This window comes from Parasteatoda tepidariorum, chromosome 10 (genome assembly GCF_982258835.1).
Source record: "Parasteatoda tepidariorum strain Cologne lab strain chromosome 10, Ptep-v5.0, whole genome shotgun sequence".
Classification (NCBI taxonomy): Eukaryota; Metazoa; Arthropoda; class Arachnida; order Araneae; family Theridiidae; genus Parasteatoda; species Parasteatoda tepidariorum.
Window position 1 is genome coordinate 258,642 of NC_141764.1, and position 27,869 is coordinate 286,510.

The 27,869-nt window shown below is 31.4% G+C and overlaps 1 long non-coding RNA gene across 1 annotated transcript; it reads right to left on the reverse strand.

The window, feature by feature from the left end:
• Positions 1–6,098: 6,098 nt before the first annotated feature.
• On the reverse strand, positions 6,099–26,374 carry LOC147802067 (uncharacterized). The gene is made up of 2 exons (XR_015429970.1): positions 25,979–26,374; positions 6,099–9,691 (listed from the first exon to the last, which is right to left on the reverse strand). It is a non-coding gene; the product is annotated as an uncharacterized LOC147802067 (long non-coding RNA).
• Between the last annotated feature and the right edge of the window lie 1,495 nt (positions 26,375–27,869).

Sequence of the window (27,869 nt, forward strand, 5' to 3'; positions counted from 1 at the left end):
AGAGTTATGACAAAAAACGCACTTGTTGCTTAAGTTTTGCACACCACAGTGTATAATGCACTAAAAGGAATTCTGTTTGCTGAAGCTTGTGCCTCCTCTTCCCACGTCCAAATATTATTATCTATGAGTATTATAAATAATTAGATCGATTGGTGTCAAACAAATTTGATGACAAACAAATTCACAACCATAATTTAATATTTTTGCTCACCAAACAGGCAGATATATTAATTACTGTTTGTATATCTCATTGTGCAAGAAGCTGATCATAAAGTTCTAAATCATTTCACAGATCTCTTTAACTGTAATTTATAACAGTGTATTAATGTTATCTGCGCAAAAATTATAATTGTAAAACCGTAAATAAGGTTGGACCATCTTTCTAAATAACTTTATCTTAAAATGTAGCACAGAACTACGTTATAATAATAAAAAAGTTAAAAATAAACAATTTTCTTTGTTTTTAACTCTTGAATTAAAAACGTAATAGTAGCAGTACAGAAAAAAAAAACTTTAAATTTAGATACTAAGATATTTATAGAGAAACAATACCTTTACGACTTTCATTAATTTTGTGCTGATGACAACCAAAACAATGTGGAAATGAATGAGGAGAAACTGGATCCTACCACGAGGTTTACCGGCCAATTCTTCTGTGATTAGCTATGTGCTATCATTTCATTCTCTTCTTATATTATATAAAGATATATATGTCACCGGTAAAGTATTACCTAAAATTAGCCGGCAAAGTATGAAATGATTTATATTTCACACACTGCCTAGGCGTTCTATAGAATGCCAAATGAGAAACCGGCAAAGTATAAAATACATCTCCGATTCGTCAAAATTTCATTCAAAAGGGACAAATTCAAAACGTCATCCAATTTGATATTAATTTATTCGTGGATATAATTACATTTATTCGATATTTTAATACTGACGATAGATTAGAAGAGACATCAGTGTTTGGAGTATCGGGCAAATTTATACCGAGCAGTGGCACTTTACCTTAAAAAAGCAGTGTAGGATATACCGGGCAATGGCACTTGACCTTAAAAAAAAACCTCAGTGTAGGATATACCGGGCAGTGGCACAAAACCTAGTATATATTTCGGACATTTACCAAAGGTCTAGTCATACTAGTTCGAGTTAAGTGCCATTGCCCGGTATACATTTGTCCGATACTCCAAACACTGATGTTTCTTCTAATCTATCGTCAGTAAGTATTAAAATATCGAATAAATGTAATTATATCCACGAATAAATGAATATCAAATCGGATGTAATAAATATTTCGGACATTCACCAAAGCGACTATGTGATTGTCAACATTCACCGGTGAAAGTCAGCAATCACCGATTTCAGTCATTCACAGTAACATGCACATCATTTACTCAATAACCTCATCAGGACGTTTATTTCATACTTTGCCTAAATAGCATTTGGCATTCTATAGACTGCCTAGGCATTTTATACAATGCCTGGGGAAAGTCTGTAATACTTTTCTCATTTCATACTTTGCCTAAAAATATCCGACATTCTATACAATGCCTAGGCATTCTATACAATGCCGGCGTTTCATACTTTGCTAGTAACATATAGGGGAGTGTCGGGTACCCCCTCCCACTGTCAATTTCATATGTATAGAATATTTTTTTCAAGTCAATGGGCCATCGGACATTAATTGTTATATTAAAGGAAGATTATTTTCAAAGTTTCAAGTATTTAGGCTGCTGGTAACATGGTAAACAATAGTTTTGAAAATATGTTGAATACAGTAGTCATGAAATTAAGAAAAATTGGTTGAATGTTTCGATTAAACTTCATTTTAATACTAAAAAAATAATTTTTTCTATACATACAGCATTAAAGTATGTAGTCTTAAGTTTAATTTGCACAAGGAAAGAAGTTTATATGTGAAAAATTGTTCGAGTAATTACAAATTTACCAAAAATTTGGATTTCGGGTAGCCCCGCTCACATGAATGTCGGGTATCAACGACCAATTTTATTTCGTCGATAAATGTACGGTTGCAAAGATTATTATTTTATTGCTTCAAATTTGAATGTCATATGCATTTTTAACAACAAATATTGTTGTTATGAAATGATAGAATTCACTAAAAGTATATAAATATGTAATAAATAAAATAATTTTGTGATAAAAATGATAAATGAGCTTTATCTGTTGTCAATACATTGGTCATTTTCATTTACACCTGAAAAAACAGTCAAAAAAACATAATTTTTGTGACTGGGCGGGACACATTTTGAAAAGAGCTGAAAAACATGTTTGTTTTTTTTTAATATATATTTTTTTAAGCTAAACTATTCTTTTTTTGGTTTATTCTTTTTGCATTATTTAAATAGATGATAAAACAATAGTAACATACAAAAATATTGATTATTACTCAATATTATACAGAAATAAAAGCAATACTCCTTAAGTGGGCGGGGTTATCCGACTCTCCCCTATATTTAAACGATGCAATTTAATCCCTGTAAAAAGTAAAACAATATTATTTGAAGCTAATTCTGCACAAACAATAAAAACTTTTCAATCAAGTGTTGTAGAGAACTTCAAAAGTAATTATTATTGTTAGTAAAACCAACCAACTTTTAAATACTCTACGAGAGATTTTATTATAAAATTAAGTTTGTAAATGTACTTTCATGATTCTATTTCTAATGACACACATGTAACGTTCAGTATTTAATCAGATCGTTAAAACATCTGAGTAATGTTCTTCACAATTTTCCTTCCACAAAAACATAATGTCATTCTGGATGAGTTCTTTTTTTTCTCCAGACAATAATATCTATAGTTTTTATTTGTAAATAAACAATCTAAAAGTTGTCTCTCATTTTATCCCCGTCTTTAAGAACCAGAGCATTCTTTTTAAAAGGATCGTTCTTATTTAACAAAAACTAATGTCACGTGTCCATAAAATATTCATTTCGTGGTACCATGTAAAAATAAGTTAAGAACAACTATAAAATTTAAACTATTAAAAACCTATTCTCATTGGATAGAGATATTTTAGATTTTTCTTTCCTCAAAAAATTCATAATTCTAATAAGTTCCGATTTTAATATTCTTGGTGAAATGAAGATTATGCATACCTAGTGTTGCAAATAATAGAATAATAAATAATTAGTTTTTAAATGAAAATAGATTGTAATTTTAAAAATAATTAAAATTTACTCTTAATATATAGTTTTAAATTTAGTGTTAAAAAAAAAGTCTTTGGTCCATATTTGATGCATGTAAGCCCGAAGAAGTGGAGAATTTAAAAAGAGGAGAAAGAAAATATTGATGATATTACAGACAAATTATTATTGATGATTAATTCTAAACCAGATAGTTTTTCAAATAACACTCTACCTGTAGTTCAAAGTGCGCCAAATTCTAGTTTAAATGTATTCTCTGACCCACACTCTCAGTGCCAACCTTTAATGGCACAATCGAAAACTGTTTTTTAAGATATATCTGTAGTAAATGTAATAAAAAAACTGTTCCATTTAATTTCTATGAAATTGCAATATTTTAATGCGAGTTGTTCTCAAGAAGCCCTACCAGGAATACAACAAATTTCGAATGCTAACTGTGAATGAATAAATGACAAAAGAACGCGCAAATATCAAAAAGTTTTTTGAATCACCCAAATATTTGTAAAATATCTTTAAAATGGTATTCTCTTACATCTTACGAATGAGCGCATTCGAATTTTGGATTCGCTAGATTATAAAGTATGCGAATGGTTTTTCTAAACGAAGTTCGCTTTTTAAATAAAATGATAGGTAGTTGAGAAGCGTTCAACCGAAAATCAGAATCTATTTTTCTGTATCTGAATTGTAATAGCTCGACAGTTGTTTTCAGGATAGGTAAGGACTGTCTTCAGGACATTACCAAGCATGATATCCGGACGGTGGTCAACAGTTGGTATAGTATGAAGTCAGCAATCAAGTTATTTTTAATATCAAATCAAATTAATAAAATAAAATATTCTTAGAATTAAAAATGAAAATTTAGACACTATTTCAGGGGGGGGAACTAAATTTTTTGCTGTAAAAATTTAGCATTTTTATATACTTTTTAACAAAAACATAGACTTCAATTTAATTCTCACAGAAATGAAAATTATCATTGACCTTAAATAATTATATGTGCATAAGTAAACTGATTCACATGGTATCTTGCAAGTAAATTTCTTTAAAAAAAAAAGATAGTTTCGAAACATAAGAGAGTGTTTACATGAGGTTAGAGTATACAAACGGAATATCTCTGATATTTTATCAATCAAAAATTATCTGCTTTGGCAGGAAGGAAAAAATGTGTTGCATTTTCATAAGTAGTTACAAGACAAAACACAAAATTGTTACATTTAAAAAAAAAGGTTCTTATGGTGGAAAAGTAATTTCTTAATGTTTACTTTAATTGCAATTATTAACTTTTTATTCAGCATCTTTAACATTAGGACAGGATAAAGGAATATGCTTATTCGAACTTAGTCTTAGTTTCGTTACCACTATTAGAGTTTAATAACTACAGGTACGCAAACATGATGTTTAGGTATTTATCGAGGCTGTTGTAGACTTCTACAATATTTTAAGTTCTACTCACCGGGCCAAAAATGTTTAGAAACACAGGCGTCACATTGCAAGCGTGTTGGTGTTTTGCTCTTCACAAAATATTTTTTCTTCTATGGATAGTGAATTTAATAGTATTAATTATTAAATTCCAATATTAAACTAAACTATTATTACATTATACACTATTATTCTAATTAAATAGTAATAGTATAATTTAATAAGAATAATTGTAAATAAATAATGAATTAATCTCTTTTTATTTGCAGGATTTAAATTAGACACATTTAGTTGAAAAGAAAAATGAACAAAAAAAAAAATCAAACCTGGAATTTAAACGTAAGAATAAATAACTATTACTCTACAAAAAAAAGAAAAAAATCCTACGATTAAAATTTGACCCATTTTTGACTAGTTCAAGTTCTCAAATTTTCAACTGGTTTTCCGTACAGGATGAAAATACAATTTTCAAACGCTTTTTTCGCAGAACATATCGCCAATAAATATTATTTTTGGCCTGAACAAGCCAGGAAACTCAAAACTGAAATGTTGAAGAAAAAAAAATGAATAAAAATGTATATGTATTTAAAACATCAAGTTTGATCAGTAGACTAAAAATGGATATTAATTTTATAAAAATTTTCACGTATAACAAAAACCACAAAATCAAAATTTCCCAATATACTTCTATCAACATTTAAAATTTCACTTTCTTCGTTTTGGTGACAAAAACTAACGTTTCTTTTTCAGTACACTTGTCAGACATGTTTAAAAACATTTCCATTTTCGATTACACTTTTTAAAGGACTTTCCTTAGTGCTCTCCTTTAAAATATGCACTCTCATTGCATATTTTATTAATTTAAATAAATTTCTCATCTCTAGCAAATCGAAGAGAAAAACATTTAATATTTTGGTAAACAAAATAAGTTTGATTGCATTATATTTAATTAAACATTAATGAGAATAAAATTTAGATGCATATGAACACCTCTTCTCAATGCTAACTCAGAAGCAAATTTATTTGTTATGTCGTTAATTAGTTGAAGTTTTTTTCCAAATGTTTTAAATCATGAAAACCAATTAAGACACTAAGAACATTGATCGGAGGAAAAAGCTGACAATTTACGCAGGAAGAAAGTAAGTAGAGTGCAGAATGAGGATTTCACCCTGAATAAGTTGCTCTTATGATCAGATTTTCACCAACTAGGTAAAGATCATAATGATTTAAACTTGCGACCTGAATTATGTTAAGTGACAAATACTTATCTATCAATAATAAGCATAATTAAAGGTCACCATTTTGAACCATTACGATCAAAGCTCTGAAAATCCGATCATTGAAACAAAAGACACGGTTACTTCATTTTTTCGCACAGCTGAAAGAGAAATGAATTTAATTTAAAGTATATTTTATCGAAATTTAATAATGTTCCCTTAATTGAACATTTAACCACCTTTAATCAATCGAAGCAAATTGCTAGTCTACCAAAAAATCCAAAAACTAAAATTAACATACATAACATATTTATTTCTATCTAATTTACAAAGCAAATGAAGTTGAAACTTCATGTCACAACAATCTTACAAAATTGCCACTTTTACAATAGTATACCGAACAATTTAATACAATAAATATATCTAAATACAATATACAAAATATTTACAACCACTTGAAAATTTAAATAGAAAAACTTGAAATAGCTAACTATAAAAACACATTTTGCAACAAATTTTCCCTATCATAAGACCGTAAAAAGGTTGAACCAGCGTAAAAAAAAAACAAAGCCACTTCTGAGTTTTACTAATATCTCTAAACTTCTCAAAATCTTAAAAGAATTATTTTACAACTTTATTGTTACACATGAGAAATAACGCGATCTAATAGTCTAAAAATTTTATAAGTTCTAGCCTTCCTGGAGGACTTTGCTTAAACTAACCCGCATTTGCGTTACATGAGAGGAAAACCAGGAAAACCGCCCACGGTTAGCTTGACGGTATTTGATTCTAAGTCGCGATCCGTCTACCACTGAGGATATTTTACGTCAGCACTTTGGTCTGTGCAAGCTGGCAGAACTGTTATCAATCAGCCATGGATGGGATTTGAAATTTAGTCATCTCATTGGGGGGCAAGTGTCCTATTCTTTAGTCTCATTCACCAAAAAGTTCACAAAACTTCGTTAACAACACATAATCTGGAGACTTAACATTCAGTGCGACTTTCATTTGCGCTTTAAAATCAGCTTCGAAGAACAAGGAAAAATAAAGTTCATCGTCTCACCCACTAGCTTAACAAAAAAGTTATTGACACGTTCTTTGTGCTGGTAACATTTTTCCATTCACTTGTTTCCTCTTCAAGTCATTTAATTATTTCTCGAAACCCTTCATCCTGTGTGGTCATAGCATCTCAAAACTTACACATCAGCCACAAATCAAGAATACAGACAATCCTGAAAAATACAAAAGACAAAAACAGTACCTTGGCACAAAAAGGAAAAATTAAACAATCTAATCCAATGAAGTTGGAAAAAATATTTAAAAATCAATATTTTAAATAAAGTATGTCATTGAACAACATGAAGGATATACCTGCTGTAATACATTTGTACTTTCAAACATCAATAGATCAATTTAATTTAGAATTATCCATCATAGATCGTACAGTTTTCAAAAGTTCAAACATTTGCTTTTCATATATTAAAAGCTTCTAAATATTGGTGCAACGACTTATTTGAGCTTGCAGACAAACAATTAGCTAAATATATAATTTAAAACAAAATTTAGAGAAAAAAAGATTAGCTGGTATATCTATAATGAATTTAAACGAAGGCAAATTAAAAAATTTTAACTATTAGATGAGTACTTTTTATAAAATCCAATCACAAAATCAATACAATTTACTAAGTCAATGTTGATAACTAAGAAGTAAATAAACGCACGGAAACCTTACTTCATTAATTCAAATTGGAAAAGCGCACAAGGCAGCTGAAAACCAAATTTGTATTGTATAAAATTGAAATAAGACCAAAAAAAATCTTAATTAAAAATAATTTAAAATAAAATATAAATGTGTGTTGGCAGAACAGTACTTCATCAGAGGACACACTGCCTGCAAACACACAGGAGCCTTTCTGTTAGTGGATTTAACCCAAACTAACTGTTACTGTTAGTTTTGGTTAAATTTTAGTTTGGTTAGTTTTGGTTAACAAAACTGTTAGTTTTGGTTAAATCCACAAACAGAAAGGCTCCTGTGTGTTTGCAGGCAGTGTGTCCCCTGATGAAGTACTGTTCTGCCAACACACATTTATATTTTCATTTTCATTGTAATTATTAAGAATTTGTCTTATTTCTACTTTTAATATTAATATTCATGCTCGATTTGGAATTCTAATCCAAAATTCAGTTTTATTTCCAACCGTGTGTACGGACGTATCGTGGAATATAATTCATCTTAAATTTAGAATTTCATATTTTCCCCACAAATTAGGATTTCTATGAAAGAAATATTTTAAAAAAGATTTAAGTAAAAAGCTTCAAGAAATTAGATGCAGATGTTTTAATTTTATTATTCCGAATGGACGTTAAAATTTTTATCCCCTATAAGCAACTTTTACAAAGACACCTTTAAAATAAGCAAATTAAATAAAACTAACGTAACGCTACAACTCGTTATAACAATGAGCAGTAGTATTTTTATCATTTTAAGCAAATTAAGCCTAGATATGTAAAACTAAAATATTTATTAAATACTTGAAATTTAAAGAAATTTGAAAGTTCATTAAGGTTTTAAATAACGTTTATTTTAAAATTGAATGACGCATTTAAAGTTTTTTTTAAAAGATTATGTACAACTTCAGTAATTAAATCATTATGAAAAGAGATTTTCAAAACTCTGGATCCAAAGTGAAGTTGACCCCTTTTCAAAATAATTAAACTCTGCAGAATCCCTCTAAAATTAAGTTTTTTAAAAACTTGATGTAAGAAAGAATGCAAACATTTTTTATATTAATACAAATTTATCCGTATCAAATAGTCAAAAATTTATTAACTTCTACAAATGATAGATGGGGGTTAACTAGTTTTCTAGGGAAAAAAATTCACGCATTTGTTTTCTTTTTTTAATTATTCCTAAACGGTACAATTTCGTATTGTGCAAACACTATACTTAAAAAACGTTGATCTTAATTCTACTCACAGCTACCGAAGCTTTTACCGTTACACTTAAACAATATTTATTCTTGCATTTAAAAATATCGACTCTTAATACATAGTGGCCCTGGCGTTAACAAATTTCGTAAAATTTTATATTGCGTTTAATAGCGTTACTCTTTTTAAAATTCTCTAATATTCATTTTGCATTTCTTCAACAAGAATTCATTACAGTCAGTATGACAACAATGTGCAAAATTGATGAGACCGCAAAGAGGTTGAACTAGCGTAAAAGAACAAAGCCATTTCTGAGTTTCACTAATATCTCTAAACTTATAAAATAATTCTCTAAGAATTTGAGAACTTTATAGTTACATATGAGAAATAGCGTGATCTAATAGTTTAAAACTAGCTTTCCTGGAGGACTTTGTTTAAACTAACCCGCATTTGCGTTACATGAGAGGGAAACCAGGAAAACCACCCACGGTTAGCTCAACGGTATGAATCGCGATCAGTCAACCACCGAGGATATTTTACGTCAGCACTGTGGTCAGTGCAAGCCTCGTATCAACCAGCCATGGATGGGATTCGAAATTGAGTCATCTCATTGGGAGGCAAAGTGTCGTATTCCAGTGTTAATAGCAAGTGTCTCATTCCCAGAAAATTTACGAAACTTCATCGACGAGACATAATCTGGAGACTTAACATTCAGTGCGACTTTCATTTGAGTTTTAAAAATATAGCTTCGAAGAACAAAGGAAAATAAAGTTCCTCGTCTCGCCCACTAGCTTAGCAAAAAAGTAATTGACACGTACTTTGTGCTGGTAACATTTTACCATCCAATCACTTTTTTCCTCTTCAAATAATTTGATTCTTTCTCGAAGCCTTTCATCCTGTGTGGTCATAGCTCCTCAAAACTTGCATATCAGCCACCAATCAAGAATACAGACAATTCTGAAAAATACAAAAGAGAAAAAACAGTACCTTGGCTCAAAACAGGATAAATTAAACAATCTAATCCAATAAGGGAGAGAAAGAAACAAATATTTAAAAAAAGATACATTAGTACGTTTTTGAACAATATGAAGAGTATACCTGCTGTAATATATTTGTACTTTCAAACATCAATAAAAATTTAATTTACAGTTACTCATCATAGATTAGAGTTCGTACAGTTGCAAATGTTCAAACATTTTATTTTTCATATACTAAAATCTTCAAAGTAAATATATATATTAGTGGCAAGATTTATTTAAACTTCCAAGCAATATTCTAGAGAGTAGAGTCGTAATAGCCTTGTAGTGTATATCTACCACTACAAAAATATAATTCCAAAACACTAGTATGTAACAAGTGTTAATTCTATTGTGGGATACCATTTCATAGATGATTGTTTACATTGTCTATAACTTCTCTCCGCATAGCCTAAAGCTTTACTAAAAAAAACACTTAATTAAAGATACTTAATTGAATATTTAAAACGTTTTTTTCAAATCCTCTCTTTTATCAAAAAATACAAAACTTTTACTCTATAAAACATTAATTAGGCCAATACTTACCTATGGATCTGAGACCTGGAACCTAACTCAAGCTGGTGAAAATAAAATTGCCATTTTTGAGAGAAAAGTTTTGAGGGCCATCCTTGGTGGGATAAAAATAAATAATTCCTGGAGAAGACGATATAATACTGAACAGTATAAAATCTACAGAGAGCCAGATATTGTGAAATTCATTAAAATACATCGAATGAACTGGGCAGCTCACATTTTCAGAAGGAATGATGACTCAAATAAAAAAAAAAAATCCTGTTACACAAACCCCTAACGAACAGAAAAAGAGGTAGACCCAGGCTGAGATGGCTGGATTTAGTTGAGACTGATTTCCTTACTCTAAAGGAGAAAAACTGGCGAACAAGTGTCAAAAGTAGAGAGAAGGGGATTCGAATTCAAAGGAAGGCGCTGGCCCACCCTGGGCTGTCTAGCCAGATATGATGATGAATTGAATATTTCATTTTAAAAATGTATTTAACCTTAAAAGTTTGAACTTTATACCCGATTCAGGTGCTTTCGTTGTTTACAGTATTCAAGATACTTAAGATATTTTATTGTAAAGCGGGAAAAATACTATGTTGGAATTGTTTATTTTAAATTTCTACATTGTCACTCACATTTGAATGTTTGTCAAATACAGAAGAGTTATTCAATTAAATTTTGATTGATGAAACGAATAGGAAAGAAATAAGAACAAATTGATATTTAATGACAAAACTGGTTTTTCAATTTGTTTAGGGTCATTTTAAAAGATACGGATATAATTTCATAAAATTTTCTGAAATTAAAGCTCATACAAGAACATAAGAAATACATATAATTAAAAGCTAGAAAATTTTTATTTCTATGAGTAATATCATTACAAGCAAATGACTTTTAACATATTAAAAATTAAAGTTAGAAATATCTTACTAATTTTAAAATATAAAGTGTCTTCCTAGTTTAAGTAATGTTTAAACAAAAATTAGGTTATACGTGCTTACTTACTTTCTTTGTCTCACAGAACTGAACGATTTTGATGACTAAACGGCTATAGGTTAATGGTTATGGGTTAACATCAAAAAGTAAAATTTTATAAACTTGTTATATGCTAACAAAAATTTTATCCCTTTTATTTGACCAAAATGTATTTTTAAAAACTCCGTTACAGTAGTGAGAACTATTTATGTTGATTCTAGGCAAACTAAAACTTTTCATTAAAACAAATTTAACTTTTCAGAGAAAATTAAGAGCTTTAGTTTCACCTTGAATAGTTAATAAAATTTGGCTCAACAGTTCTTTGTAGACTACTATTTAAGAATCGTTCATTTAGATTCTACTCTTCTGGCCAGGGCATTAGATTCTTGTAAGAATTTTGAAATCCTCAGTACAATATACCAATCTTAATTTCAGCCTGCTTCTTATTCGAGTCAATATCGGCATCAAAATTTTGAATGTTAAGGACTATCGGCAAATGTCCCCAGAAAATTCTACACAGAATGTACAGCTCATTTTAGGTGTTTCCTTGTACCATTTATATATATTGCACTTAGACTTCTGAAAACTATTCCAAAAAATAGCTATTATATTGTCAAGCAATTTTAACATTGCCCGGTTTTCTGAACCCTATGTGAGTGCAGTTTAATAAAATGTTCAAATATTCTTTCGCAAGTATTTCACTCTGATATTAAGCCAGATTTTCAAATTGAAATTTTGGTATCAAAATTGTTATTTGTAGAGACAGAGCTCAAGTCTTTTAAAGCTAATCATAAAAACCAAATTAACTCAAACTTTAAGCGGCGCCCGTTAAAATTTTCATAAATGTCCCATTTTATTCCTTAACGAATCTTACTTAGAAGTAATGTTTTTCTATGTCTGGAAAATATCGTAGATGAAATTAGATAATTCAGAGCACTATGAACGTCTGTACTCTACAATGCTAGTCAAGTGCTGGGTGACTTTTCAGGGCACGGACCTGCAACCTTTTGTTACAGTCCAGGACCTTACTCTTGACCACCTCAGCCTTTTAAAAGTTAATTTAACGAGAGCGAGAAAAACTTAGTAGCTAAGTAAACAGTTAGATTTCGCTGTAAGCGCAAGGGTACTTCAGAGACTGCAGGTCACGGAAATGCGATCTACCATCGCAATCCAGGTCCACCCAGCTCGTATGACACCCCTGCCCTTACTGCACCTTAGTCTGAAAAACGAAAAATTCCCAAACGGTTGGACGAGTGTGAAGTTCGAAGAGGTAGCAGAACGGCCGTCTACCACTACCAATCCGGATTTCCGTCACGTTCAGTGCCGTCTACTGGAATTTTTCGTTTCATAATAAGTTTCCCTTATGCAATGACATATTTGCCTGACATATTTTTCTTTTCGTAAATATCCAACGAAAGACCAAAATCTCCTTGTAGACGTTCATAGTGCTTAACATCCTCTATGATTAAAAAATTAAATGCGAGCTTCCTGCTAATTTCGTTATTAATGAGCCCTTCAATTATTTAACTCACAGGTATAGGCAAAATCTGCCAACTATTTAGAGCCAGAGTAACTAATAAGAATTTTTCCCGTGAAACAAATAGAAATAAAACGACGCGTTGTTTCTTATTGTTGTCTTAATGAATTTAGAAGTTTTATGCAATCAAAATGAGTACAAAGAAGCAATAAAAGAGACCTGTGCTCACATTTGTCTCAGAAACCCGAATTATGTCACAATGACATGAAAATATCTTCGAGAGAAAAGTTTTGAGAAGCATTCTGTGTGCCATAGCAGATCTACCATTATTAGCAATATGATCAATTAAATGTTGAGAAACAGCCTCAGCCGTTAAGCTGTTCGACAGGTATAATTTTACAATTTTAGAGAAGTGATCTAAAATAGTGAATACATATCCAGTTTTTGATGGGGCCAACAATATCAAATGATATAAACTCATTGGGTACCTTAGGAATAGGTAAAGACTTAAAAGTAGGCTGGGGTATACCATAATTTTTGGTACGTAGACATACATCACAAGAAAGAACAAAACTTTTAGTGTCTGTATACATGTTTTTTCCAGAAATATTTATTAGTTATAAGCTCACAGGTTTTTTTCAGACCAAGATGAGTAATGTGAGCAGTCTTTAGTACCTTGGCTTGTAAACTTTGAGGTACCACAATACATTGAGATACATTTTTATCATTGCAAACACGCACTAATAACTAGTATTTGAATCAATAAAACTTTTAGTTTTCTTAGCATTAATTAATGAAGGTGAGTTAATCATATCAACAATTTCTGAAATATTTGGATCCTTTTGTAGTTCATTAAAGGATGTAGTTACAGAAATTTCATTTTGAGGGTCAGTGTTTTGAATAGAATTTACAATTTGGTCATCAACATTAGCATCGACAAAAGGTAAAATGAACTCATTTTCTGACTTCTACTAAAGTAATCGGTTAATTGATTCGTTGGACCAGCTATATATTTTACTTCATATGTGAATTCTGACAGCTGTAGAAGCCAACGAGTTATAATATCAGCAGGGGACGTTACCTTTTTATAATGAATCAAAGGTTTGGAATCAGTGAGGATGGTGTTGGCATATAAACTTTTTATATGCCAAATAGTGTTTAAATGCCATTACACATCTATAAATAGCATAAAGTTCAAATTTTACGGGGGGATAATTACGTTCTGATTGGGATAAACCTTTACTAAAGTAAGACATGGGTTTTAGTTGACCATTAAATCCTTGCATTAAAACACCTGAAATAGAACCACTGACATCAGTATTAAGGATGAACTGCTTATCCCATTGGTGAAGATGTACAAAAGGCTCAGAGAGAAATATATTTTGTAATTGATTAAAGGCATTTTGATGCTCCTCTCTCTCCACTGAAATTTTGAGTTTTTAAGGGTTACTTGAATTAGCACATTGGTGAGTTCAGGATAATTAGGAATCGGGTGGCGGTAAAAACCACAAACACCAAGAAACTTTTCAACATGTTGAGAAGTTTTAGGGGGCTTAAATTGAGTTATCTTTGCAATATTAGTATTGATAGTTTTAATGACATTGCGAAAAATAACGTCTAACGAAATATGTCGAACGAAAAATTCCTAGAAAAAGTTATGGAATTACTTTTTAAAGTTTTGTAGTTTTTAACCTACATATATCGTAATGATTTCAAAACAGACTACTTTAGAATAGGATGAGCGACGTAGAGTGGGTATATCGAACCAGATTGGTTATTAAAACGTGGCACTTGTTTACGTTAGCAACTGTTCCTTGCATTCTATTTAGAGTAAGCCAATATTGTCAAGTACACTTAAGTGATACATTATATTATTCTTCACAAAGATTAGATCAAAATGACTTCAGTTCTTTACGGATATATTTCTTAACACAAAGTCAGGCACGAAGCCATATGGAACATAAATTATGCATCTAAGTTGCCAGGTTCACAAAACAAAAATTTATCAAGTTTTACAACAAAGTACATAAATAATAAAACTAAGAAATTATATTACCACAAATTCGATGTGCCATACGAGGCTGTAATTAATTAACCTTACATTACTTAACATTAACTTATGGGGGGAAATTTAGCTCAACTTGAAACGTTCAACATTACATAATGAAAACATTCCTTAATGAAAACGTTATAATGAACATTCCTAAACGAATTCAAATCACCGCGGAGTTTTGATACGATATACCTTCAAGTACAGAAAAAAAACTATTTCACCATTGACGCTATTAAGATAGTTTTGTCACTTTATCATTGATGACTACTTACACGTGTGGACAGATTAATAACACAGAAATTATTCTAATTTCTATAAGGCATAACACTTAACTAATGCAATGAGCTGCAGCAAACTGCTTAAGCAAGCTAATCTGAATAGTTTTGCTACGCTAAGAGGTTACATTTTCCTTGAGAAACCTGTACATATGTGAAATAACCTTTTCTTTGAGAAAAATGTACATATGTGAAATAACCTTTTCTTTGAGAAAAATGCACATATGTGGAATAACCTTTTCTTTGAGAAACCTGTACATATGTGGAATAGCCTTTTCTTTGAGAAACCTGCACATATGTGGTATAACCTTTTCTTTGAGAAACCTGCACATATGTGGTATAACCTTTTCTTTGAGAAACCTGCACATATGTGGTATAACCTTTTCTTTGAGAAACCTGCACATATGTGGTATAACCTTTTCTTTGAGAAACATGCACATATGTGGAATAGCCTTTTCTTTGAGAAACATGCACATATGTGGAATAACCTTTTCTTTGAGAAACATGTACATATGTGGAATAACCTTTTCTTTGAGAAACATGTACATATGTGGAATAACCTTTTCTTTGAGAAACATGTACATATGTGGAATAACCTTTTCTTTGAGAAACATGTACATATGTGGAATAACCTTTTCTTTGAGAAACAAGTACATGTGAAGTGAAATAACCTTTTCTTTCAGAAACCTGTACAAATAATTCCATCACTTGGTCATATGTACAATTTACTTGAAGAAAATTTAGAGTTAAATACCTCATGAAAGACATTATTTACAACCATTTTAAAATATTTTCAGTTGTATTACAAAAAGTTAGTGAAACACCAAAAATGTTATGTTGCACTCTGCTTTTGATCTAAATTAGATGACACCAGCTTTTCTGTTGAGTAACACGAAAGGTTTATAAGAGGTAATAAGCTATGATACACATAATCAATAAACGTATCTTTACTTAACAATTTAAACAGTTTTCATTGCATAATGACAGTTCCTAAAAAAGTTTTGTAAGAAGTACTAAATAGCTCAGATAGAAAATTAGAATTTGATTTACCAGTATAGAAGCTATCAGATATTATACAAATAAATACAATTTACAGATGTGAAAATTGATATACTTATTACGCAAGTAAAAATACATTTTTGAAGATTCGAATTTAATTTTGTGGAAGTTTAGCAGCATAGAAGAAAACAATCATGGTACGTCATACTGGATTGCAAACAAGTGATAATATCCTAAAGATTCCAAAATTGGCGTTTTCAGCAGCAAAAACACAGATGTTGTATAAAGTGGTTTTAAAGCGGATTATCCATTTAGGATTTATTTCAGAAGTAGCACATATTCATAAAGTTTTTTTTTTTTTAAAAGGAGACATTTCATAGCTTCTAAACCAAGATTTCAGAAAATTAAATTTTCAATCATGATCAATGGATATTTTCTTACTGTATCGTAGAACACAGAAAAGTAACCAACTTTAAGAAAGAAAATTTGCTAGCTCTAAGATTTACATTTAACAGATCTAATTTCATAAAATTACTTATAGAAGGACGCAAGTCATTTCTAATTTAAATGGGTATAAGTATTATAGTCTTTTAATAATGTTTACGGCTATTAATTTTCAGCTCCGTTGACTTATAATTTCGAACCCAATCCAGAAGACAAGGTAACTCCTAGATCAAGCATAATGAGAAATTTGCCTTCATGGAGGGTTTTTTGGAGGAAGGAACTAACCCCCATGTGCTTTACATGGAAAGGAAAATTACGAAAACCTTCGACAGTTAGCCTGATGTAAGGGGAACTCTAACCCATGATCCGTCTATCACTGAGAATAGGTTATATCAGTCCTGGGTCGGACCGAACCGGGTGCGGAATTCGAATCAGACTGCTATCACTGTGACCAAACTCGGGTCACCTCATTAGGAGGAGAGCGCTTTATCCTCTGAGGCGCCAAAGCTCTGGTTATGATAAATAGTGAAAAATGACGCAGAGTTAACGTTAGTTTGGTTATCCCAAAATACCCCCTTGAAAATTTTTAATTAAATACAGAATGCGGCAGAGATCTGGCGCTCTTAATATCTCCCGTGAGTCCCCTGAACTTTAATTGCGAATCCCCACTCCGAAATTATTATAATTACTTTATTTAGATTTGCAGAGATTATTAAACAGAAATATTTTCTAAATTTTTGGAAAATTTGAGGAGCAAAGTTTCCGAATGCTCATTTAGAAATTTTATTAGCTTTTATTTAAAGGGCCCTGGTCAGCTTAATATTAAGACACACAGCTCTAATTGAAATTTGAGCATCTCAGGTGTTCGCAAAGTACTTATAACTTCAATTGACGATAATTCTCATTCAGAGACAAAAAGGTATGAAAATTTAGATTGTTCTAGTCGAAAAAAAAACTTTGAAACTTCCGTTATCATGCAATGTAGTAAAATCATGCACTCTACATGTTTTAGAAACTTGGTAAAAATGCAGATTAAAGATGAATTCTTTCGTTAAATGAGGGCGATAAATTCATTAAATTAGGGCGAACCGCACTGCATTGTCATCTGTTACGGAACTAAAAGGTATCAGTGCTCTAACTAATTAAAACGGATTTGTAGGCGTAAAAATGTAGTAAAATGGCTTTGAGAGATTAATATTATTGCGATAATTTTTTCAATTTTATACATCTTGAATGTTCAAAGTTTGTCTTAAGAAATGTTTCAGGAAACCAATCTCTGAGAGAGAGGGTTTCTATTAATTTCTTGAAACTTTGAATAGAATTTAGTTGAAAGTTTCTACAGTGTGATTTCACAAAAACAGTAGCGAGAAAACATTGAATGATAATTATAAACAATTTCGTGCAACTTCGATACTCATTAAACAAACAGTAGTATTTAGGGAAAATTTCTTTTAATATTTTTATATTTACATAAACTCGAAGATTTGAGACAAATGCGAAAAGTGAAAAATTTAAAGTAAAAGGAGGTAATAAAAATTTAATTTCTTACAGTTATGTTTATGCTGGTTCTTTTAGTTTAATCTAGTTACAACAGTTATGGAATATAGAATAATTATAGCAAAGGAACATAAGTTTCGCTACACGGAATTGTATTTAAATGATATAAAAACATTTCATTACAAGTTTAAAAACTAAATATGAAATTAAATTTCTGTCCAATTTAAATGTCGTAATTAAAGATTTTTCACAGGTGATTTAATTGTAAAAAGTTGTTAAACGGGAATATTTGGTCACCGCAGAAAGCTAGTAGACCGAACCGGGTTTGTTCACGGCAAGCTTTTGATAAATACGGCTTTAACGGGTATTTGACGTCTCCAACGTAACAAACAATACCAGGCAGGGGAACCAGCCACCACAAGGAAGCAATGTGCATTCAATGCCCAATTCTTCAACCCTACTGATGCACTAAAGCCTGTATGATTGGCATACAAGTTTAACCCGAAGAAATTTGAAAAATTTAATAATTTTCTTTAAGACGAAGTACATAGATTCATGGAATTTAACCACTGTAACTGAACGTCTGTCCAGAACAAATTATCCTAGACAAGCTTATTATTTTAAGCCTGTTCTCTGTTAACCGTTTGAGTGCGACGAAGTACTATCGCGCTTCGCTTGTTATTTGTCAAAAAGGAGGAGACGCTGCTGTTGGTTAGTATAGGTTGGGTAGTAGTTGGTTGGTAGTAGTTAGTAGTTGGTTAGTAGTGTTGTACGCATTTCATTCCGCACTATTAGCATAGATATTAGAAAACTCTTCAGCACTCAAACGGTTAAAGTACTAGTTCTTAAAATAAAAATTTTGCAATTAAAATTTAGAAATATATATCAAAAGCAGAGATTTTTTAAGAGTTTTTCATTGTGAATATTACTTTATAATTTTTAAAACTTTCTCACTCAAAAATTGTAAATACATTATATAATATATGAATACATTATTCGAACATAAATATTTTGAATATTTAAAACGGAATAAACTAAATTTATAACGCACTCACTGGGGGATCAGCCGTATTTATCATAATTTTTGGATATTAATCCAGCTTTAACCTTTTACAAGGCCTGAGAAAACTTCATTAATTTTTAAATGCCGATAGAACGCTATTTTCATACTAATTATACGTGCAACTAGATGCAAATACCTTTAAAAAATACAAATATTAAGTGCTTTTAGATAAATGTGAGTAGCAGTAAAGGTAAGCGTGGGGTCAAAAAAGGGAGGCTAATTCTATTTTACTAGAGCTATTTTACTAGTGCGTTACGTATTGATTTGAACCTTACCCACTTAAATTATTTGTGCATGATTTTAATCATTTAAATACAGAAGTTCATATTTAAGGTAAATTCCTTACAGTAAATAAATTTTTAAGATCACCTTAGACACAGAAAATTGTTTAACAATTGTTTAACTTAGGAAATACGTAAGATTTTAGAAATTAATCACAATCCGAGAATTATTTTAACAAAATTGCTATTAAAGATTTCCTTATGAAAGGTTATAGTATCAAGAGCTTTCCTCAGTAGAGAAAAGAAATTAAATTGAATCGAAAATTCATAAAATTAGCTATACGCTCGCTTAGCAGGCAAACAAAGTATTGGAGATTCCCTTTTCTCAAAATTTTATTATTTAACATTTATCTAAATATGCATTATGGCTGAGAAAAGTGAGGAAATTTTGAAAATCAGTTACGTAAAATATAAGTATTTAAATTAAAATATCGCCGAGCCACAGAGTATCACAGATTTTCTGATTAAGAAAAATCAGTTTCAGCAATTTGCGTAATTTTAAAATTAGGCAATTGTATAGTCATTACTTAAATATTACCGATATATTTCCTTGATTTACGCTAAACCTTTTCATTTTATAATTACTTCATATGTTTCTAACCTCATTTTTACTTGATCCTTTATCTTTTTTTACAGTACTGTCTAGACTAGTAACATTCATACAAAGAGTTTAAAATAAAAATAGATCAACGATTTAAGTTAACTACAAAATTGTTTCTGGATTTACGAAATAAATTATGCCTGCAGATTAGACATTTTTACAGTGCTTTTTAATGTCTTGTATGCTTCACTCGGTTGCCCCAAAAGTAAACATTCCATAATTTCTAATGCCATATTATAGCTAGATGATAAAAGTAGGACTTGTTATGTATTCAGTTATTGAAGAGTGTCTCGTAATTCCAGAACAATGTGGAACTATGTCAAATAGTTTCAAAATTCGAGTCACTCAAAATCTCATTGAAAGCCTAGAATATTCAAATTTCAAGTGGAGCTCTAGGCACTTAATTAACAAAGAACCATTTCTTAAGATAGCAATTTTTACATAAGAGTAAAATTCATTTCACTGGTTTAGCATTAGCCACTGTTACAAGTTTAACTAATGACAATTGAGTTCTCTTCGAATATTTAAAATATATCGGCCATGTTTATTAGCTTATTGTTTATTCAAAAACGTAGTTAATAAATTGTTCTTCAACTATTAATTTTGATCCATTCGAGCGAGAGATTAAGGAATCGAAACAATTTCGAAACTTGCTGAATCCTCCACCTTATAGTATATTTCTAAAAGACCATTTTAAAAGCAGTGATGATTGAATTCTAAAGATGACTTCTATAGTAACAAGCAAAAAATCAGGGAAAGATACTTTGTTACGGTGATCAAAATATCAGCTCAGGGGATAGAGCGTTAGCCTTCTAATGAGGTGAATCGGGTTCGAATCCCAACGATTTCTCCTTGATACGAATTCCTCACACGGCTTGCACAGACCACAGTGCTGACACAAGATATCCTCAGTGGTAGACGGATAATGGGTTAAAGTGCTCTTAGCCGCCAGGCTCACGGTGAGGCGATGTTTCTTAATGTCAACTCCCGGGCACCTCCACTCGCCGCGGTTTTATTAAACAACTGTTTCATAGCCTTTTTAGTAACCCTCACTGAGAGGCAACCCTGTGCTCGTCTCAATACAGTGCTCGCAAACGAATCTCCGCGCTCTTCGATATTTTTAAAAGTTGCTTGTTGAATTAAGTGAACATTTTATAATAGTTTAAGACTAGAAAAATTCAAATAACGAGAACAAAATATTTCGTCCTTCTATAAAGAGGTAGAAAAAACTGCCGAAATATCGCATAACGACACTAATACACAAACACAATTATTTCAGTTAATTAGACAAATATTTCGGTTGAAATAAATTTTCAAATAGAAACTATTCCTGTAAATTAAAAATTCGGAGTAATGAAATATCTTCAGAATAATCAGATTCTTTTGAATACCTTCATAAATAAACTAGGTTTTTTAAAAAAAAAATAATCTCCTATATAAATCATTACATTATTAAGTGTTCATATTTTAGCTTAATTTTTTTTTAAAAATAGCAAATAATTTTTTTACGCAACATGAAAAATAATTCCTTTCATTTTTACCAGGTTTTTTAAATTGTTTCTATTTTAGAAAAAATAATCTTCCTTCATAATGTTTACAATATCTTTAAAACAAACATTACCTATATTTTATACTGAACATTTGATTGAAAATATTTTCTTCATACGAGAGTCTTTAAAAAAAAAAAAAGAGAAAAATTCTCATTAAATCGGTTCAAATATTTTCCAGAAAATGCGTACTACCATGAAAATTAGTGGGAAAAATATTTTTAAATAAAGCCGTGACATAATGAAACAAATTTATGACAATTATTTATAATATTCACTACTATTTTCGCATAGTTAACTTATATTTTATAACATCAAATCATATGTATTTATTAAAACCTAAAATTGTGGCGGCTGAACTTTTTTCGAATGTATCTTAAATTTGTCAAGGAAAATTCCGATATTTTCCTATACTCTTGCTTCTATCACTGCTACTTGTGTATAGCTGAAATTATTCACCTATTCATTTGAAATCATTCAAATTATTCATTATTTTAATTTGTTTCCTAATTAAATTTATCATATACATTTTGCTATGTACTTATCCTTTCATGCTATGCTTCATTAATTTCATAACTTATCCCATCGTAGTCTACAGTCCAGGATAGAGACGACTGATGTTACCTTTAAGCAAAAATTCTGTGAGACGATCATCATTTCAAAGTTTACTTAGTTAAAAGTTCAACCAATTCCTCGTAAATCTGAACCTCTGTTGTTTCAATATTCACAAAAGGGTTCAGAACCCATAAACCCATTGAGGCACTTCTAGAGAACAAAACATCTTTAAAACGGTCAGAAAAGTTCATGTGCAAAGATTCAAGGTGTTGACAATATTCTTGTGCGTCATCAGAGTGAATTTCTCCTACTTGGCTGAACTCATTCCAACCAAAATTCTGCTTCCACGAAATGAGTTTTTTTAGAAAGGCAGAAATAACTGATTTTGTAGGGATCAAATTGAGCTCGTTGCCTTGAAGATGTAAATTATCACCCTTAAATTTTACAGATAAATCTGTCAAAGTCTTTCTTAAATTCCAGCAATCTGTCTCTCAGAGCTACATCTCTGTTTTCGAGGAACTCAAGCATAGAGTCGAAAAGATTCCAATACCTATTGAGACAGAAGCTTTTGGAAAGCCAGCGAAGTATCGGCAAGTGATTGAATTCTTTATCGATTTTCTTTCACAGCTGTCTGAATAATCAATCGTAGAGAGCATTTCTATGAATTTTGTTCACAGCAGATATGGCATATTGCAATGATTGATGCAAACGGTTGCTGAGATTTTCCCCTACTAAATGCTTTCTGTGAATCACGCAGTGAACAGCTAAGATATCTGGTAACTTCCCTTCCAAAAGAGCAAAGTCGACTCACCATTGCAGGAGCCTATCAGTGGTAATAGACATAATATTCTCAAGAGGAATGTTTTTCTCTTTAAAATAATCTTTGAAAGTATTAGAAATAGATTTACCTTTGATATCTACAATCAAGCTTCTTGCAAAAAGCATCTCTTGAATAATTTTTCCTACCTTTACTAACCGGACCTATGCTTACAGTAAAGCCTACATTATCTGGCAAGGTTGATTTATCAACTTGAAGGGAAAATTCGTTGGATATCAAAAGTTTGCGTAAAGAAATTTCAGCGTCTTCAGCCAATTCATCATTTCGTCGCCGCACTGTATCGTTGCTTACGGGATATTTTTTTATTACAATGGATGTGACTGGATGGTGTAAAACTGTTTCTAAAACTTCCTGGACAAAAAGGCAGTATCAACTCTGCTCCGATGGTATGAGCTTTCCCAGATTTAGCAATAAATTTTGATATATTATAAGAAGTTATAAAACCATCGTCGCATTTTCGTGATGAGATTGCTAGTAACCCAGAGACCGAAGGTGCCTTCAGAAGCGTGAAAGAAGATGTTCATGAAAAATGTCAAATCTTTATTTTGTTTGTCAGGATAAGTTTTTTGCATATGCTCCTGATAACGGTAAGATTTCATTACCTCATTAGATAAAACTTTATTACTAAGTAAACACATGGGTAGTTGAGAGTTCAACAGTGATTGAACAAATCCCAACTTCAAGTATGTGGCACTGTATTGATGACACCTCTTTTTATTAACCAACATTGTTGGTGACAGGGGAAAAAACTGTAATGAAGCTAAGAAAAACCATTATAAGAAACACGGGTCAAATCAAAAATTCATTCTGAAAGCGCAATGACTTCAATTTTCACCAAATGGCTTGAATAAGTCAAAGGCAAAAGGTACAGACTCATGCGCTGAGGTGTGTTGGTTCGGATCGAAGAATAGGTGCCGTATAAGTTCGTTTTATTGCTGGTACAAATGGTGTATCGGATAATCTTTATTATATTAATTTAATTTTTTTCTCCTTAATATTAATTTTAGATTAATTTTATTTATTAAATAAATCTTAATTTAATAATTTTATTTCTAAGTTTAAAATTTGAATGACAAAACATGCTCATCGCCCCCTACCGCCCAAAACATACCCAACGCCCCCCTACTGCCCAAAACAAGTTCACCGCCCCTCAGCATACTCCCAGCGCCCCCAGGGGGGCGGTATCGCCCCCGTTGAGAACCAATGCTCTAAAATTACTTTCTTTAAAGTAAATTATTACATATAAAAATTAAGATTCTCTTATTTTACTCAATATCTTGTCATAAATGAAGTCTTTCCTGAATCAAGAATAAATAAACAGAGGGTCTTAAAATTGTTATACAGTTATGATGAGAATGTCAAAGCAGATTCTTACCGTTTAAATTATACAAACATTATATTTTTTACTTTACAAATTCTAAGAAGTTTTTCCTCTATCGAAATTGTGTTAACCTAATAAATTTACTTCAACTGCTACACAATTTTAACCCTTCAAGACCAAAACTGGAATTTGCTAACACGCATAAAGGAATTTATCGTTTGGGACGTAACATTTACAAAAAAAGTGTCAAAACTAAGTACGATTGTTTGGAGGTAAATATTATTGGGACAAAAACTGCAAAAGGGAATCATTACATCAAATTTAATCATACATATCAATCTCAAAAAAGATTTAAAAAAAAGAATAAATTAAGGTATAAAGCTAACACCAACAATCTCCACGTCATTATGCACATACAAAAAGAAAATGCTTGAAACTCATAAATTGTACCGTTACTTAAAGGTTTTAAAAACTAAACAATAAGGTACAAAAGCCTGTTGCATTATTAAATATTACTGCCACATGCTTGATAAAGACATAAATTTGAAATAAATTTATAAATACAATTAAAATGCTATATCCTACTCTCAGAAGAGGGGAAAAAATGCAGATAAATAAACTTAAACTTTTAGAACCAGATAAGAATTATAAACCAAGCTTAAAATTAAGAAACCAAAAACTAAGAAATAAAAAGGTGCTTCATAAAGTCCGATTACATAGAGAATGACAATACACAAAAACTTATGAAGCAGCTAAATTTATTCACACCTCATCATCACTCATGAGTTTTTTAAATCGTATATTCCGAGTTAAACATGCGCGAAATAGTGTTCGAAGATTTTCGCGAGAAAATGTGAGACCAAACTTGGCGAATTTCAAAATACGGTAACAGTCTATAGTTACAGGTTTTGTAATTTGTGGCCAATATATAGTTAAGTAATCAAAGAATTGGCACAATATAGTATGAAGTTTTACCGGAGTTTACCTTAAGCTACTTTTTAAACTTGCGAAGTCTACACCCAACATCTTCACTAGATAAAAGGACAAAATCGTCTGCAAAATAAGTTAAAGCCAGCTTACGCATTCTTGAAATTTTTGCATTCTAAAATCGAAATTTTAAAGTCTGACGACATGAATGAAATGACCCCTAGTCAAAGGAATCAATGTTAAATAGTTGCAAAGCCAATTGATTCGTTAGCCAATTGAATCTGTTAGAAAAAGAATTTTTGAGATGAAGATTCTAAGAAAAACACTGTTTTGGAATTTTTTGCAATTTTTTAGTAGCTGTTTAAGAAAACAAGGTACATCGAGCATTTTCCTGATATAGCAATATTTTAATAATAATTTTGACAATTAATTATGAATTTTACTATAAACTAGAAAATAAAATATAAAAGCTGATGTATTATCAAATTCTATCAGAAACTTACTTTTATCAAACTAGACTGTCGTTGAATAAAATGTTCTTGTTGAATAAAATGTTCTTATTCAATAAAATGTTTTATTCAAATCTCTTCAAATTACGAATTAATTTTAAGAAGACTAAACATGAAACATCGTATTTTATCATTTGGAAAAAGGATTAGCAAATTTATAAGCAAAAAAAATATGAAATTTTACTCTACGTGTGCGCAAGTCAAGTTCCTAGTAAGTTAACCACATTTAAAATTAACCACCCCATTTAAATATTTCTTAACGTTCGCAAAATTACTTTTTAAAACAATTAAATTATTTTTTAGACATGATTATCAAGAAGCAAGAGATGAAGTGGATTTAGACTTACCCAGTGAAACTTCCTATGACGCGACGAATGTGTATTACGCCAAGAGTCACTTTTCGAACTACAATACTGTATTTCAAGAAACAGACAACACGAAACAGATAAACACGAAACACTACAACACGAAACAGATAAACAGAATGAACGAGAAAATGATGCACTTTTATAGAACGATAACAACACATGAGAACGCCTCGATCCGCTCATTTTTGCTCATATCCGAATTCACAAACATTAAGCTAGTTTCGTCAAGTGTGGAGATGGCTGGTTTGAATCCTACCTTTGCCCTGTATGTATTCTTCGTGATATCCTTCATCAAATTGTTAGATCTGCATTCTACTTGACAAAGGTTTATAAGCCTAAATTGAGCCAACATACCTGCACATGTATGTAATTTCTATAGAGCAATAAAGTGCCATCGTGGGTGAGGGTGAATCTGTCGCTAAATGATCTGAAGCGTGGAGAGTTCGAATCCTGTCGTAACCCTATCACCATGCTTTTCTTTCTTCCATTTGAGGTGGGTCATTGCTTATAGCACACACACGCACGCAGGAATAAGTAAGTAAAAAGATTTTATGTGGTCTAGAGGTCGGGAAAGCTTGACTGGTAGGGCATTGGGCACATGTCTGAGAGGTCGAGCGTTCGAATTTCACCGAACGAAGAACCCGTGTGTACAAATGGGTCACTGGTGCATGCTAAACCTGTAGGAATCACAAAGTCCTCCAAGTTCCCATAACAAACCAATACCCCTGGGAGTATTGGATCTGATATTGAATGTGTTCTTGTTCAGGTTGAAATTATAATCTGCGGATGGATGGATGATGTGTGAATGTGCCTTCCCTGTAAATGTGAAAGAATGCGAATGTGTTCTCCCTGTAAATGTGATATGACGTATGTTGTCTCTGGATCATCCTCAGATTTGTTTCAGCTCTAGTGCTACTTGAAAAAAGGCAAGTAACAGTACCAGTTATGTGGTTAGATGCACCGGAGTTTTTGACTTTTGCTATAAATCTGCAGCATGGAAGTATAGAGGATTTGAATCCAATCATATCATTAGATGTTTTTGATACTTTCCATAGTGATGCCCATCTGTAACTTCCGTTGCCCATATTCTATTACATATTGACACGAACTTCAAAGCAGTGAGCTCACAAGGCTCATGCATAAAAAACGAGTAAAAGTTTTGATACGACTATGTCTCAGTGGCCAAGTGTAAAGAATTTCTAGGTTAGGTGACTAGTGTTAACGCTTCCTTAGAACTACACTGTCCCGCAGTGGACTAAAGTAAAGACACGGTTCCCTGCAGAGCGACAAAGTCAAGCATCTCTGAGTGTGGTCAGTATGCGAGTGGGTGACCACTTTGATCAGCGTGCAGAGGGACTGAGGGTTCGGTCCTCGTTAAACTGTTCCAACATAAAGTGCTTGACTTCGCTCACAAGTTGTCTGGTTACCAAAGCAGGGACGTCATCTCCTCTGCGGAGGATCAAACTTGAGATGACATGTCTTCGGATCATCCTTAGTGATGTTTCTCAGACTGTCGCCAATAGCCCATAGTACAGCTCTATTGCGATGTAAATAAAGTACCTACCAACCTGATCGGGGAACACCGGAGGGCGCACAAAGGACTTATTAATGTTTGGGGGGCGCATAGGATAAAATAAATATTAAACTATTAAATATTAAGCGTTATAAATAATTAACTGAATAAGAAATAAAATAAACTGGAAATGCAAGAAGAAGAAGATTTTTGTTTCGAATAATATTTTATTTAAATTTCACAAGAATTGACAGAAACTTCCCTCTTCAGCAGCAAAGCTGACAAAGACATAATGAAGAGGGATAGGAATTTTTTTTTTATCAAAAATAATTCTCAATATGTTTTACAAGTAGGTTG